Source organism: Diceros bicornis, chromosome 10, assembly GCF_020826845.1.
Source record: "Diceros bicornis minor isolate mBicDic1 chromosome 10, mDicBic1.mat.cur, whole genome shotgun sequence".
NCBI classification, from domain to species: domain Eukaryota; kingdom Metazoa; phylum Chordata; class Mammalia; order Perissodactyla; family Rhinocerotidae; genus Diceros; species Diceros bicornis.
This window is the reverse complement of record NC_080749.1, coordinates 31,809,281-31,825,063: the sequence shown is the minus strand read 5'-3', so window position 1 is coordinate 31,825,063 and position 15,783 is coordinate 31,809,281.

Sequence of the window (15,783 nt, the reverse complement as noted above, 5' to 3'; positions counted from 1 at the left end):
CATAAATGGGGAGACCATGGCAGTCACTTGACTCCAACAGTAACACAATATTGGGAACAGTAAAAAAATCCATTGCTAACCCAAACCCAGGATATTTTCCTGTGGACTCAGGGTCTTGCAGCTGTTCCGTCACTCTGGGTCATTCATAATAATGATAAAAGGTGCCCTGTAAAAGCCGGGTCTTGGAAAAATGCTACCCCTTTTCTTCCCAAGATTGGATAGGTGGTGAGGGATCTGCCTGGCAGGGCAAGGGACAGAAGCTAGGCTCAAGGTCAGTGCAGAGAGGGCATATTACCAAGTTAAGCCCCAACGAAGATAATTAGTGGTTCAAATCCAGAGTTATGGAGAAAAAGCTAAAAGTCTTTTTAGCTTTTAGCTAAAAAGCTGGAGAAACCAGAGACCAGAGGGGTTAGAGTGGTAAATTAGTCAGGATTCTTTGTGCCCACGTAATAGAAACTAACTTTGGAAAGTTTAATCAAAAATTAGAGAATATATAAAGATACAAGGGAGTCTTACCCTAGATCTGGAAATCAGCTGGACCTCAATCATATTAACAGAGGACTTTGCGAAGCCTATGGTATTCTTTTTCTCTCTCTCTTCATCCACCTCTCTCTCTCTCTTATCTTGGTTACCTTCTAGACATTTGCTGTTTCTTTCTTTCTACAGACATGTGATAGAAATATGCTGTCCTTACCTCCTGAGCTTAAATGTCGTAGGTCCAATAAAGCAAGACATTGCTAGTTCCAATATCAACTTCCCAGGAAAGACTATGATTGGCCTGGTTTTAATCAAGCGTCCAATCCTGCTTGGTTCAAACATGACTGCTGAGGGGTAACCTCCTGACCGTGTGAAGGGGTGGAAAATTTCCTGGAGAAGAAGGAATCATGATGAACTGAGAACGTGCCATAAAATATGTCTACTATAGATGGAGTTGTAAATAAGAAATGGCACCAAAGATTAGAAATAGGAAGATGGAACCAAATAAGAAAAAATGGAGAACAAATTTCGAGACTGTGGGATTGCCTTGATTGGATCACCGTGATTATGATTCATCCTGATCAGTGAGTAGGCATTGGGCAATGAATATGTTAGGTGTGCCTCCTGTCATAGAGCTGGCAGGACAGGAGGTAAGTATGGGAGACAGGAGGAATTGGGTTCATAGCAAGATTGAAAATATTTGGTAGATGTGTGAGCTATACAGCTGATACAAATTAAAAGCTTCAGTTGCCGAGAGAAGAGTTAGAATTAGGTGGTAAATGGCCAACAATCAAGGAAATCCCTGGAAATGGGGACATAGAATAACTAACGCAAGAGAACAGGTAAGTGGTGCATGCAATAAGGGGGACTCACCTATGGAGGTAGCATCGTTACTTCTGACTGTTTCTACCTTTGTTTCTTCCCTCATTCTTGAAAACGTTTACTGTGCCAGGTGGGACAAAGCAACAGGAGTCTAGGACCAGGACCTTGGAGGCCACAGCTGAGATCAGTTAGCCCTTTCAAGGTTGAGACCTGGCCAGTGTCTGGACTTAGTGGAATTGAGCCTGGACAGAATATCCAGATCCCAGCCAGGAGGCCAGTCTTACCCTTGCATTTGCGCATTGGTCTATGGCTAGAAGACCTTTTCTAGCCCTCCCTGGCAGGTCGGTTGACCTTGTTCATTCGTTTCAATGTTGGCTCAGGAACAGGTGAGCCAACATTGAGTCACATTAATCAGTGACTCTGGTTAAAAAGTCTAGGTGAGCGATACGTGATCTTTTGGCAGTAATGCCATTATTGGTATTTGAGTCAACTGTTAGTGGCATTTATTATCCCCAACCAAAAATAGTTTCTTTTATCTTTCATATGTTTTTATTTTCCTCCCCTTGATTTTTTTCTTCTCTTCAATTGTTGTAAATCAATAACATTTGAATTGCACTGTTGAAATACAGTATTTTTAAAAAATGCATGAAGCCTTTTACAACAGAATAATTCTTTTTCTAATGCAAATAATTACTTCCTAATTGTTCTGTGAGATTGTATTTCATTGCATATATTTTTAAAGCAGGGAACACCTGCAAAGAGATTATCTTATTTAGCATTTTTAAAATCAGGTAGCAAGTCTATAGGACAATTCCAATTAAATTAAAAAAATTCAATAATGGAAACAGGGTAAGGAAAATGTATTACACAAAGCAAAATTGTTTTGAAACAGCATTTTATGTGGCCTTCCTAGGGATTCAGTGGCTTTTTAAAGAGATGGTTCCGCACCTTGATTTACTATCCATCCAAAAGTTTAAATCCAAGGTTGTTTTTACAATGATCCCTCTATTTCAAAGTGTTCTTATTAGGAGCTGAGAGCACCCAAACAGAGAGGTGAACAGTTAAAGCATAGAGCATATAATGAAGCTGCACTAAGATGAGGCAATTGCTCTGCATTAGACTCCAGAGAGTTGAATTATACAATTCATATCTAAGAGTAAGATGAGCTCCATATTAAGTATGTTTCTCTGTCTCTGAAACCAAGCAGAAAACTTATAAATGCACCTTAACTATCTTCCTGCAAGAGCATTATCACTGGTCTGCAGCTATGGAGCACTCTGTTCTCTCATGAATGTACCTGATTATTAATTCTCAAACAGTTGAAAGGCGGCCTTGAATTGGTACCTAGCCCACAATGCCCTTTGGGTAGCATGACTCTCAGGGGCCCCTGCCTCCCCCACTTTGTCAAAGACTCACTTAACTCACTTAACTTGGTATTTTACACTCTTCTTTTGAACAGGAAGGCTGGGGCTAGAAATAGGGTAGAAGTGGGAGAAGATTCTAGGTAATAGACTCAATTACAAAAGCTATTGGAAGAGTGTTGAGGGGAGGTTAGATTTGGTGAGAGGGAAAATCTTTCAGAATGTGGTATGGCCCAATATTTGTTCTGGAAATAATCCTGTCCACAAGAGGTACTTCTGCTTCATCTGCAATTGAAAGGGATTGAATATTCATATAAAACTTGAAATTGAAAATCTGAGCATGGCATGGGGCTTGCAGAGCTAAATCCAACAAAGGTCTCTTTTCTCTACCATTACTGCTTCCTCATACTTTAGCAGTCCATGGAAAATTTTGTAATCCCTATATGAAAATAGAAGACATTAAAATGGCAATTATTGGCTCATCCTAGGTACAAATTTAATAGCCAGAGCTTCTTTGGTTTTAAGTTTCGCGTGAGGCCCCAGCGTCAATTCTTAGCTCATTGGGTGATAATATTTGGGTACTCTTTTGGTTGTATGTATTAACAATAAAGTAGAGATCAGAAATTTAAGCTGTGGGGCCACCAGCAGGACTAAGCAAAGTTGATGGAATTTCTGAGTGACATTGGCAAGTCCCAAGAATTGGCAGATAAAAGTGGGCAAACAAGTTGTGGAGATTATCAGAGAAAGGAGGAAAAGACAGAGGAAGTAGAGGCAGGAGAGAGGATTAAGTGGAAGGAGTGGTGGACACTCCTAATCACCTTGTAGTGCTAAGCTGGAGCCCCTCCAACAGGGGTGTAGTTTTCTTTTGAACTCTGTGTTCAGTGGTTTCAGGTTGGTTGCTTGAAATTGGCACAGTGGGAGTATTTACACCATAGATATTGGCAAACACTATAAATCAGGGCTTTTCTTTCTTTCTTTTTTTTTCCCCCAGAGAGCTGGTTGTTAAATATCTACTAGCACACTACTAACATTAGATGTTTCTTTGTGACACAAGAGGCCTAAATTACCAAATTGTCACAGCAGGAGAGAACTTTGGAGAGGCTGAATTAGTTGGGCCGGGGCTAGTTCCAGGACCAGAAATAAACTGGAGTTAACATTCCCACAGTTGCCTGAAATCAGAAGCAGTTCAAGGTCATGGAGAGAAGAAGTCAAACCAGTTGAGAAAGGTATATTTCCTGGCATTTTACAGGTAGCATGAGCAAGATTGCATGTAACTCTCATAACAGATGAGTAAGCTGTGGCTGAGAGAGGTTAAATCTATTCCACATAGCACACAGGTAAGAACTGGATAGAATTTCTCTTACCCCAAAGTCTTAGTTTCTAATCCCCACACTATAGAATTCCTCTGTAGCCTAGACCCAGCCCTCAGCATCTAACTCTTACTCTCCTTTGGTGCTCCACAGGGCCACTGTGTCTAATTAGGCATCTCATGCTCCCCAGGAGTTTTGGGGTTTCCATTTACATTGTTGTCTATATGAATGGTGCCTCTGGAGTACTATAGTGTATAGCTGTACACAGCAGATCTGCCAATAGTCACCTCCTTCTAACTCTACAAAGGTAAAGAGCATCCTTAGCCAAAACACCACCTGTTCTACTCCAGAGTAAAAAGCAGTTCCCTCCTCTTCTAAGTTTATAACTTTTCTTTATTTCTATTACATAGTCATTCATTTTCTCCTTCAAAAAACATGAATAAACATTCAATAAACAATAAAGAGTGCCCTGTGATAGAAAGTGGGGCTACCAGATAGATAGTAGCCTACAGAATATGGTGTTGAGGGGGGCACCGTGTGTGTGTCTAATTTGGAAGCTGCAGAGGGGTAGGGATGAAGACATGGGTTTGAGGACTATGGATGGGGGGCCTGTACTTTCTGTACCATCATAGAGATGCCATCTTTTTTGAATATTTCTCTTTACTATGAGCAAAAGCCTTAACCTGGCAACTTATTCTTTTTTTCTCTTTTTCCTTCACATTATGTGCCTGGTCTTTACCTAGGACCTTCCCTGAAAGACATTATTTGTGGACATTACTGGCCTCGATATTCCCCCTTCAGACACTTTCTCTGCCTCTACCCCCAAAATGAAACCATCTCAGATATGGTAACATTATACAGTATATTGGTTAGCTCAAAGGACATAATTTAATTTTATTTATTGAAGTGTACTTAATTTGTATTTAGTAAATCATTTTGATATATTGATTAGTGAAATGGCCTACAGTTTCACAAAATTTTTAAATTTGATTGTGTCACTTTATTTTGAATTTTTTCTATTCATGTTTATTTATTTTTTCATTGTGCATTTATCAATGATAGATGCTTTTCAACTAAAAATGACTGTGGTTTTAAGTATTTTACCAGGTGATGAATTGTCCAGAATTACATGAGCTATTCTAAGGAGGGGTTGGAGTTAGGAATGTCATACATACACAAAGGGGAGCTGTACATCGTCAAGTCCGAGGTTCTCAGAGTGTAGTCTCTGAGCCAGGAATATCAAGATCACCTGGGAGTTTATCGAAAATGCTCATTTTTAAGCCCCAACCCAGACCTACTGATTCAGGAACTCTGGGAGTAGGCCCAGCTGTCTGTGGTTTGACAAGCCCTCCGGGTGGTTCTAATGTTAGCTAAAGTGTGAGAACCACTGATTTAGGTAATATCGACAAGTGAAACTGATAACAAACAACAAAGCAAATTTTAAACGAAGCAATACAGAATGATGTAATTAATTCACTTTGGACAGAACAACACTAGTTTGGATCCTTTGGATATTTTTTTTCTGACTGTGTTCTTGACAACCAGAAGTGTTTCAGTATTTTCACTGCTTTTGCAAATAACCATTAGATAGATTTGTAAAAAGATTGATTGTACTCTTTCATTTCCTCAAGCGGTCATTTCTTCATTAAGATAATACTCATTCTCTGGGCAGCAGACAAAGGCTGGAAGACATACACAGCTGAAGGAAATGAAAAGGTGACAAGGCTAAGAGAACAAAGATGAGCATTGCCACGGTCCAGAGGGTGGCCGTGGAGGAAGCGTCGTATATGCTCCTGCTTCTACTGGAAACTTCAGGAAATGAAAGTGTGTGTTTTGTGGTTTTTCCTTTACACCTCAAGAAACATGGAATAATGATTTTCTTTTGTGGAGGATCTTACATTGAAGCAGATGAAAAATTAGCCTTGAGAATAGAAATACAGAATCAAGGTCCACAAATTTAATTTCTGCTTACCCGGGTTAGCTGCTCTTGCATCATGATATTTACCTCTCTGGTGTAGAGGGTTAAGGGTTACGCCTAACTCTTCAACTTTAAATTCTTTTGGTGTATCAGGAATGGTAATACACAGAGAAAGTTTTGATTAATTCATCAGTAGATGTTTACTAGGCTCACCATGTTGTTAAACTAAGATGCTGTGAAAGATACAAGGTAGAGAATACCAGGAACCCTGCCCTCAGGGCGTTCAAAGTCTACCAGGAGGGAGCTGCCATTGCACAAGTAAGCATAATAAAAGTTAAAAGTGAGTTTGCCATAAAATGAGTCAAAATAAAAGGCTATGAGAGGTCAGAGGAAGAAAAACATTCCTTCCCGCTTTGGTCAGATTTGGTCCACAATCAAATCAAATTCTTATTAATTAGGTTCTTGTTCTATCTCCTACTGTCACTGGCAAACTAAATTGCTTCAAAAATAATCCTCTCCCAGGGGGATCTTACAGACAGACCCTAATTGCCCCACCAAGCTGACTAGAATTGAGCTCTGAAAAGAACCACTCAAGAGGTCAAAGGGGCAAGCGAGAGATTTTTAAAATATTTGGTCTTTAAGGACATGAGCACGTTTGATGCCAAAGCCTGAGGGTGCACAGCTGAGGTCAATCGGTATTAATTGCTAACACCTACAAGTAATTAGCAATAATTACCCAAAAGAGGGAGGGGAGCAGCCAGATGGACTGAAAGGCAGTATTTCCAGGAGCTCCTACCACACCAGGAACCTAATACTTTCAAAGTAAGAGGAAATAAATGAGTTTTCCACAGCAATTTACTTAGAGAGTTTTTAAATTGCACTACAAAGGACCTCCTGAGGGAAGCATATATATATATATATATATATATATATATATATATATATATATATATATATAATTAAAATTTGCAGCCCCTCCTATCCAGAGGTGAAGTTTTTTGCCCGTCCATTGAGTGTGAGCTGGTCGTATGATTTGCTGTAACCAGCAGAATGCAGGGAAAGTGAAATTTAGGTTACTTCTGTTGTTGGGTCTTAAGAGACCTTGCAGCTTCCACCTTCACCTTTTAGGAATGCTGCACTGAGATCATCTTGTGAGGAAGCCGGTCTAGCCTACTGGAGGATGAGCAGCATTGTGGCGAAGATCCGGCATCCAGGCAGATGACACCAACTCCAGATGTATGAGTGAGCATGTCTTGGATTTTCCAGTTAATGGAGTACCTCGAGTATTGGACACTCAGAGTGGATTCTTTTAACACCTTTCTCCTCTCTATGGCAAAATTATTTTCAATAATAATTGTAATTTTCTTTTTTCTTTCCTTGTGAGGAAGATTGGCCCTGAGCTAACGTCTGCCAATCCTCCTCTTTTTGCTGAGGAAGACTGGCCCTGGGCTAACATCCATGCCCATCTTCTTCCACTTTATATGAGATGCCGCCACAGCATGGCCGCACAAGTGGTGCGTCAGTGCGTGCCTGGGATCCGAACCAGCAAACCCCGGGCCGCTGCAGTGGAGCATGGGCACTTAACTGCTTGCGCCACCTGGCCGGCCCCATAATTTTCTTGATATAGTTTTTAGTTTTAAAACAATTGGCAAGTGAAATAATGAATAAATGTCAATTTCAAAGATGTTATTCAAATTGAGTAAAATATTTTGTGTGTGAACTAAAGCTTGTATTTACCAACAAGAATATTATACCTGACAATTCTCACTTTACCTCACCTTTAAAAACATTTTACATAAATAAAATCTCCAAGTGGTCAGAGGACCATGCTTGTGAAGACAAAGAAACAGAACTTGAGTTTCTTCTGTCATTCTATCATTTTTAATTTCAAATCTTAAACACAAGAATATGTAATACCACAGGGTTGGAGATACAAACTGCACACAAGGAAAGCTTGAACAATTTCCAATCATTATGAAATTATTCCTAAAACAAACACGTGTAGCTGACCCTGGATTGGGGCCCCAATTGTAGTGAGTTTTCCAAATTCACTTCCAGGTAGAATACAAGGTTTATTAAAGATAAGTAATGAAATGTACTAATTTGAATCTTGTGTATATATTATTAAAATCAAAAACTCCAACATCGTTTAGAAATTAGATCAATGCTATAGACTGTTCCTCCAAAATTCCTATTTTAAAACCTAATCCCCAATCTTTTGGTATTTAGACACGGGGCCTTTGCGAGATGATTAGGTCGTGAAGGTGAAGCCCTCATAAATGGGATTAGTGCCCTTATCAAAGAGACCCTAGAGAGCTCTCTCGCCCCTCTGCCACGTGAGGACAATGTGAGAAGAAAGTCATCTGTGAACTAAGAAGCAGGTCCTTACCAGAACCTGCCCTGATTTCAGACTTCTAGCCTCTAGAACTGTGAGAAATGAATTTCTGTTGTTTATAAGTTACCTAGTCTATGGTTGTTTGTTATAGCAGGACCAAAAGACTAAGACAATCAACAAAAATTTTTTTCTCCAAGGAGGAGTAGTTTATCACTGACACTATTTAGAAATACTGGCACATGGTGATAATCAAAAGCAGATAGTCTTTAAGTCATTTTTATTATTGTTTTGAAATTCTACAAACAATGTACCTCATAGCCTGCACCCTGGGTAGACTGCTTCCAGACATTCCACATCCTATCTGACTGTAACCCCAGGAATGAGCCAGGCTAGACCAGCAGAACTGCCCAATCAACCCAAAGAACTGTCAGAAATATAAATGGTTATTTTATGCTACCAAATTTTGAAGGGATTACATAGCCATAGATAACTGGTGTAAGGAATAATCTCTTAGAGCAACTGGCCTAGATTTTTCTTCCTGAAGCCAGAAACAAATATATGAGCCCTAAATGTGTACTGGTCTCCATGTTCAAAGTTGAAGGTAAAGATTGGAGAATATATGTGTACATTATGGCTTATTAAAGAAGGTGAAGTCATTTTAAACAAGACAGGAGAGGTGGTTTAAGAAGGAAACAAGGAGAGAAAAATGTTTCTGTGGGAACTGGAGATTTAAAATAATCGTGAAGATGTTGGTAAGTGGGAGAGTGTTTCAAAGAAAACAGTGTATGGACCCCTGAGAATAAATCCTTTGTAGCATCCCGAGCATAAATCAAACTTTCTGGAGGGGGATCTGAATATCTCTGAAACAATGAGGAATGCTCCTAAGTACTAGCAAAGACATAAAGCTCTGCCCCCTAGACCGGGAGGAATAACAAATTGTGAGGATTGATATTTTCCTGGTATGAAGCTTTAATATACTTAGTTGGTAGGTAATTTCTAGAGAAATATCTAAGATATGATGAAAAAAACTTGGCAAGAATAAATAAATAAGGCCTACCAATTACTAATAACTTTTAATTTGTGGGAATCAATTATATAACCAAAGATAAATGCTGTTTCCATATACTATACCTGAAAATTCTACAAATAGGAAACTGAAATCACAGAAAACTGGAGAGTTATTTTAAACATTTCTTTCAGTTAATTTCATGACTTTTGTGACTTTGATTTTTCATGATATCCCAACATTTCTTTCTCAGAGAATGGATGATTTTTGGCCATAATTTGGAAAAGATGAGGTGCATATTTATGAAAATTGGAAAGACTGTGGGTACCAGAAGAAGTGATTGTTTAGGTGAAATTAAACTGAAACTTGTAGGGATGAGAAGTAAATTCTTGGAAATAATGAAGATTTTTATGTTCTAGCTGTTATGGCATACAACATATGTCTGCAGGTAGAAGAACAATGATGGAGGACATGCTAGTGATAAGGGATGATCAGAATTGAAAATTATGATCTCAGTTGGCCAATGACAAACAAAATAAATTCAAAATTTAATTTTGATTGGTGAATATAAACTCTTATGTTTCACCTAGACTTAATGGGTAGACATTTAGGAATATAATGTGGCAATGGGAAGTAATGTCTTATTCAGAGAAGATGTAGTGTGAGGATGTGATATTGTAATTTATAATAAGAAATACATATTTGGTTTTTGTCCTCATTTCTGGCTCAGAGCTCCTAAATCTTTTGGAATTTCCTAAGTGAAGAGGGCATAAAGGTACCTTCTGTTATGTTAATGGAGTGACTTATGGACTACCCCTATGGATGGGGGCTGGTTGCCAGTGGAGCCAACCATGAGATTAAAGGGTTGAAACTTTCAGTCCCATCCCCTCACCTTCCAAGGAGGGGAGGGTTCTTGAGATAGAGTTTAATCTTCAGTGGTTTGTGACTTAATCAATTGTGCCTATGTAATGAAACCTCCATAAAAACCCAAAGGGACAGGGTTCAGAGAGCTTCCCAGTTGGTGAACACGTGGAGATTTGGGGAGAGTGGCATGCTCAGAGAGAGCATGAATGCTCTGTGCCCTTTCCTCATACCTTTCCCTATGCATCTCTTTCATCTGGCTATTCCTGTGTTATAGCCTTCTATGATAAACCAGTAATCTAGTAACTAAAATGTTTCTCTGAGTTCTGTGAGCGAATGTAGCAAATTATTCAAATCCAAGGAGGGGGGTGTGGCAAACTCTAATTTATAGTCTTTCTGTCAGAACAGATGACAACCCGAGCTTGCGATTGGCATCCGAAGTGGAGGGTGGTATTGTGTGACTGAGCCCTTAACCTGTGGAATCTGGTGCTATCTCCAGGTAGTATTAGAATTGAGTTGAATTGTAGGACAACCAACTGGTGCTGGAGAATTGCTTGGTGGTATGGGGACCACCCTGCACACACAAACACACTTCGGGGATTGGTGAGTGGTCAGAACCCTTTTTGTAGGATAATCCATTTTTAACAAGGTAGAGTTATGATGAATGGTGGAGAAATTTTGGGAAGGATATAAAGAGAAAAATAGACCTGATATTTTTGTGGAATGGATTAAAGCATGCCTGGTCTGATAGAGAATGCAAATAAGGTTTTCATGATAAAGACTACAAAACTGGTAAAGAGGCAAGATACAAAGGTGTGGCAGATTTTTATTTCCTGTCTGGACATTACTAGAAGTCTCCTACTGAAAACAGAGGAGTTGGTACATGATTAATTTTCTTGGCTGACAATGAATTTCATAATTAAGAAAACATTAAGAGAAACTGCTAGTCTGGGCTTATTTTAACCAATAAGAAAAAACAGCTTGATAAAAGAACAGTGTCAGGAAATTTGGGGTGGAAGTGACCGTGATATGATGGAAGTTCTTCATAGGTAAAGAAGGGAAAAGTGAACTTTGTCAGACCTGATTTTGCCCTTCTTGAAGGTATACCTCAAAAAGTTTAGGGAACATCAACTTATAATTTTATAGCCCAGGATTCAAAATAAACCAAAGCTACAATGAGGCAGAAATACAAAACAACAATAGCAGTGATAATTGAATTTCTACTACAAGCTAATTGCCCTTCCAGGCACTTTGAATATGTTATTTCTAGAAAAACGGTTTGGTTTCACATTTACCATGCACGGATCCCAAAGAGGAGAAAAGGGATGTGTGGGGAGGGGTTGGGGCGGGGGTAGGAAAACATTGCAACTGTTCGTAGATAAGCTCAGATATTTTTAAAGGTCACATGTAACAAAAAAAAAAGAAAGGCATCCCCAATAAGTTTAAATGTAAAACTGTCGCAGAAAACTGTAGAAAGATGTTATGAATATACCGAGCTCAAAAAATGCTAAGGCTTGAGAAAGATGCCAACCTAGAACAATTCTCAAAAGAAGGAATTAGTCAGGGGCTGCTTATGGTGCATCCAGGATGACAGTGACAGAAATGCTGTTCAATACTCTTGTTTGCTTCCTTCTTTGTCAGGAAGAAGCTTCAAACTGGAAAGAGAACAAATATAGCTAAGCAGTATTGGAATGTATGAGGAGGGATAAATGGCAAAGAGAACCTTGCTGTTTCCAATGTTTGTGTCTCTGCACCATGTCTGAAACTGGGACATGACCATGCCTGAGTGCAGCAGTCATGCTTCTACACGTTGTGTGTCGGTGGTCCTGTCTGCTGCTGTCGTTCTTAAAAATAAAATCAATATTAATATGTTTACATGCATACTATATGGTATACAGTCTTATGAGTGTTGTTCCAAGAAATGATATTTTGGGAGCAAAATAAATCCTAACAATGGCAATTTCAACAAGTAATTTTGAGTAGTGCTGGTGACTTTGCTAAGAAATCACATTATATTATTTGAAAATTACCCAATAGTGTTTGCTGGCATTTTCCAGTGTTAAATATTTGCTATAGACTACGGCTCCTTGTGATTACTATTAAACACAATACTTCTTATTTAGTAAACAATGTTTTAGATATCCATAATAATGAGTAAAGAGTATGAATAATATTGAAAGCATTTAAGAGTAACTTATGATTTTAGAAATTCCTGGGAATCTGATTTCTTGTTGCCAAATTTCAAAGATTAATATCTGTCAGCAATTTGGAAACACTAAGTGAACCATCTTGTACTCGAATCAATTATGACAAATTAACCTGATTTTATTTTTGCTAGTGTGAGTGGAATATTTATTCACTAGGCTGCCTCAGATTTACTACAACTGGATTTCAGTAAAGCATTTCACAGTCTCTTGTTATATCTTGTGGAGAAAATGGAGATATTTGAGCTGAATAATAGCACAATTAAGTAAGTTTGTAGCTTGTTAAACAATGATATCGAAAGTGTGTTGATTAACATATCATTATCATCTTGAAGTAACTATACTATAGAGGTCAGCCTCATGGCTGGTTCTTATCCAAGTCCTCACCAACGACTTGAAAGAAGCTAAAAAAAATCACTTTTCATATATGCACATGATTATTACACACACTGACACACACAATGTGTAAATAATATGTTGGTTGATAAAGACTCAAAAATTTTCAGCAAGTTGGAAGAAGGTGCTGAGAACAACCAGATGAAGTTTAAGTCTAGCAATTACATTAAAAAAAACCCAAATCTGCAAGTATATAATGCAGGAGTCTTAGACTAATGATAATTTATGTGGAAAAACAATCTCAGAAGTTTTAATTGACTGCAAGTTCAGTATGAACTTATAATAAGAGACAGGGTTGCCAAGAAATCTAATGCAATCTTCAGTTTAGTAACATAAGTAACATATCCAGAATATGCAAGGTACTAGTATCCTTGAATTCTATATAGGTCAGATTGTGTCTAGAGTATTATATTCAGTTTTAGAATGTCATGGATAAATGGACATAAATCCAGAGGAAGATGTCCAGAATAGGAAAAAATATCTAGATATGACACCATCGGAGAACTGGAGATGTTTCCCTAGAGAAGGGGATACTGATGGAGGAAGAACCATTGTTTTCAAATATTTGAAGGACTCAATTTTGCCTATGAATATGAACTAAAGATTACACTTATTCAGTATAGTGCCAGGTAACTAGGGCCAATTACTTTAGGTTATGGGGAGATAGACTATAGTTCAAGTTACAAAACAGTAATGGGAAGGGCTCTGAACTCTGCATCACTGAAGACATCCAAACAGAGATTAGAGTGTTTGCTGCTTCACAAATCTACCTATTTCATTTTTTTTGCATTGTCTGGGAGATTATATTAGGTGACATCTAAGTTTCTTTCATCAGGAAGAATCTAAGATTTTATTCAATAACGAATAATCAGACTTGAAAACGGAGAAAATAGGAATATCTGCCTTATTATTTTGTTATTTGTTATGGTCAGATTAGGCTGACCAACCATCCTGGTTTGCCTTGGACTGTTCCAATGTTAGCATTGCAAGACCTAAATCCCAGGAAACCCCCAGTCCTGGGCAAGGAAGAAGAGTAGGTCAACCTAGTCAGACTCAGTCAATAATTCAAGGTGCACATCTTATCTCTTGAGTTGATCCATGGAATGGTACTGGTCAAAAGGGTTGTTTGGTCTGATTTTCCATGGCTATTCCTGGTGAGTGGGAGGAAACTCAAAACTACTAAAGCTTCTGAGTCTGGATCAGAATTTTATTATCAAGAAACTCCTTCAAGGATTTGAGCAGAAGAAGTTTATTTGTGTGGTGGTCCTGAGAAGCCCAGCTAGGGGAGTGAGGGAAGTAAGATGGGAAAGGGAAAAAAGGCAATACAAGATGCTTTAATGAGCAGGTTACCACTGCAGGCGACTAGGGTTTAAGCCTAGGGAAGATTCTGGGAAACTTTGTAAAACACATCTCAGTGCCTTGCACCTCTCAAGGACTCTTTCCAGTTGTGTTAATTCCCAGGTATGTCTTGCCCATCCCGCTTACTCCCTCATTCTAAGGAAGCCCTCAAGTCTTCAAAGCTGAATGTAGTGGGGATATGGGTGGGACACTGCCAGAGAATGCTACATTCCTCCATTTAGACTTTTGTTGCTACTTTTATCTCTAAACTAGTTTATACACACTGTCACAGAGACACATCAGATTGAAAGAAGCATGCCTTTGTGGCAGGTTGAATAAATGGACTCAAATACTTCACTCCTTCCTATATCCCTGCCTTTCACAGTAATTTTTTAATTCTTCCCACTAAACTTAGAGTGAACTTTCCTGCCCCTTAACTTTGGGTCTGACAACAAGACTGTTTTGGTTAATGGAATGCAGACAGAAGTCACCTTGTTGCCAGGACTAATCTGAGGCTTAAGAGTTTTTTTGTATTTCTGCTGGTGCTTTTGCGCCTCTGCCACTGCCATGAGTACAACATAGCCCAGCTAGCCCACTAGTCCAAAGAAGATGAAAGACACATGTAACAGACCTAGATCCAACTGCAGCTTAGAACTGCCCAGCTGAGCCCTGTCGAAATCAGCAAATCTGCCCCAACAGACCTGTAGATACATGAGAAATAAATGCTCATTGTGTGTGGCCTATCACAAAACTTTAATTTTAAGACTTTAAAATTAAGGCCACACCATATATAGTACACTTTATAGTACATTTATAATATAAATTAATAATTTTATAATTCTTAAAATTATTTTGTAGCAATCACAATTGTACTATATTGTTTTATTGCATAAAAGCAATGATATATTAAATGTAAACATTAGACTTCCACCAGCCCCGGTGGTCTAGTGGTTAAGATTTGGTGCTCTCACTTCTGTGGCCTGGGTTCATTTCCTGGTTAGAGAACCATACCACCCATCTACCAATTGTCATACTGTGGTGGCTGCATGTTGCTGTGATGCTGAAAGCTATGCCACCAGTATTTCAAATACCAGCAAGCTCACCCATGGTGGACAGGTTTCAGCAGAGCTTCCAGACTGAGACAGACTAGGAAGAAGGACCTGGTCACCCACTTCCAAAAAAAATGGCCATGAAAACCCTATGAATAGCAGCAGAGCATTGTCTAATACAGAGCTGGGAGGTGAGAAGATGGCCCAAAAAAAACCAGGCAGGGTTCCACTCTGCTGTACAGAGGCCGCTAGGAATCAGAATAGACTCAACAGCACTAACAGCAAAAAAAATTAGACTATCATATGTGTGTGTGTCAGCCACTTGTCCATGTCAGGACCTATAAATCTTCTTTCCTTTCTCTTTCTCCCTTTTCAAAATATAGTTCCCCCTTCCAAATTGCAAAATCCCTGTCCTCACAAACACAGCCTCCCCTACTGTCAACATCCCACACCAGAGTGGTAAATTTATAACAACTAATGAACCTACATTGACACATTATTATCATCCAAAGTCTATAGTTTACATTAGGTTTCACTCTTGGTGGTCTATTTTCTATAGGTGTGGACAAATGTATAACGGCATGTATGCATCATTGTAGTATCATACAGAAGCGTTAAAAAAAGTCCCCCTATGCAATCCTTCCTCCCCACCACCCCATCCCTGGCCACCACTGATCTTTTACTGTTTCCAAAGTTTTGCCTTTTC